The sequence below is a fragment of the Meleagris gallopavo genome, unplaced genomic scaffold (assembly GCF_000146605.3).
Source record: "Meleagris gallopavo isolate NT-WF06-2002-E0010 breed Aviagen turkey brand Nicholas breeding stock unplaced genomic scaffold, Turkey_5.1 ChrUn_random_7180001869728, whole genome shotgun sequence".
Lineage (NCBI taxonomy): Eukaryota > Metazoa > Chordata > Aves > Galliformes > Phasianidae > Meleagris > Meleagris gallopavo.
This window is the reverse complement of record NW_011134684.1, coordinates 1-1,478: the sequence shown is the minus strand read 5'-3', so window position 1 is coordinate 1,478 and position 1,478 is coordinate 1. Positions and strand designations below refer to the sequence as shown.

The 1,478-nt window shown below is 47.2% G+C and overlaps 1 long non-coding RNA gene across 1 annotated transcript; it reads left to right on the top strand.

The window, feature by feature from the left end:
- The first annotated feature begins 44 nt into the window (after positions 1-44).
- LOC104916101 lies at positions 45-1,472 on the top strand. The gene is made up of 3 exons (XR_796531.3): positions 45-594; positions 1,150-1,215; positions 1,344-1,472. It is a non-coding gene; the product is annotated as an uncharacterized LOC104916101 (long non-coding RNA).
- The last annotated feature ends 6 nt before the right edge of the window (positions 1,473-1,478 follow it).

Sequence of the window (1,478 nt, the reverse complement as noted above, 5' to 3'; positions counted from 1 at the left end):
TTCGGATTGTTTTGGTGTTTTATTGGGTTATTTTGGGGTTACGGGGGTTTATGGTTTGCTGGGGGTGGAATTTTTGAGGTAAATTTTGGAGATTTTGGGTTTCTTTTTGGACTTTTATAGTTTTAAGGCAACAGAGATGAACGGTGGGAGAAATTTAAGGTTTTTGGGGTCACTTTGGGGCATTTCTTGGGTCATTTTGGGCCGATTTGGGGTCATTTTGGGGCACTTTTGGGGGTCATTGAGGCAGTTTTGGGTCTTTTGGGGTCAGTTTTGGGTTTTTGGGGGTCAATTTTGTGCCTGGGTCAATTTTGGGGATTTTTAGGACCACGTTCTTGGTAATTTCTGGTCATTTTTTGGTGTTTTTGGGTCAGTTTGGGGTATTTTGGCTTTAATTTGGGGTCAACCTTGGGTCTTTTGTGGGTCGATTTGAGGCTTTTTGGTCATTCAGTGGGTTATTTTTGATCAATTTAGGTCGATTTTGGTGTCTTTTGGGATCATTTTGCTGCATTTTAGACTTTTTTTTGTGTCTTTGGGTGAATTTTCTGTCGTTCTGGGGATCAGTTTTGGATCTTCCTGCGTCTTGGTCAATTTTGGGTCAGTTTTGGAACTTTTGGGGGTCAATTTTGAGTCTTTCGGGAGTCGTTTGTGCATCAATTTTGGGTCTTTTAGGGGTCAGTTTGGGGCCTTTGGTTTCTGGATCACTTTTGGGTCTTTTTAGGGTCGTTTCTGGTTGATTTTGGGGTCGGCTGTGGGTCTTTTTGGGGTCAGCTGTGGATCCTGGGTTTCTGGGTCAACTTTGGGTCGATTTTGGAAGTTTTGGGGGTCAATTTTGAGTCTGTTTGGGTCTCTGGATCCACTTTGTGCCAATTTTGGGGCTTTTGGTGGTCAGTTTTGGGTCTCTTTGGGTCAACTTTGAATCGTGCCGCTTTAATTTTGTGTCAGTTTCGGGTCATTTTGGGTCAATTTCGGTTCTTTCGAATCCACTCTTTTCACCTGTTCGACGAGCCCAACTTCCCCCTTCATTTCAGCTTTGAATTTTGGGTCAATTTCTCCGCTTTTTGGTCCCACGCCTCCCACCGAACCACACAACCCGATCTTTAAACCCCCCCAAAAACCCCCAAATCTGCTTTTTTCTCCCCAAACCCTCAGGCTCTGATGCTGGAGAACCTCCAGAAGCACTCGACCCCCCACGCCACCTTCCAACCCAACTCGCAGGTAACCCCAAAAACCCCCAAAATCCTCCCCCCAAACCCCCCCCCCCCCATTAACAAAACCCCTCATTTTAGGGTGGGCTTTGCCCCAACTTGCCTTTTTTTGCCCCAAATTGCCTTTTTTTGCCCCAGATCGGGGAGGAGATGAGCCACAACAGCTTCATCAAGCAGTACCTGGAGAAGCAGCAGGAGCTGCTGAGGCAGCGGCGCGCCAGGGAGGCCAACCCCGACCGTGAGCCTCTGGGAGCCAAAATCGGGCGTTTTGAG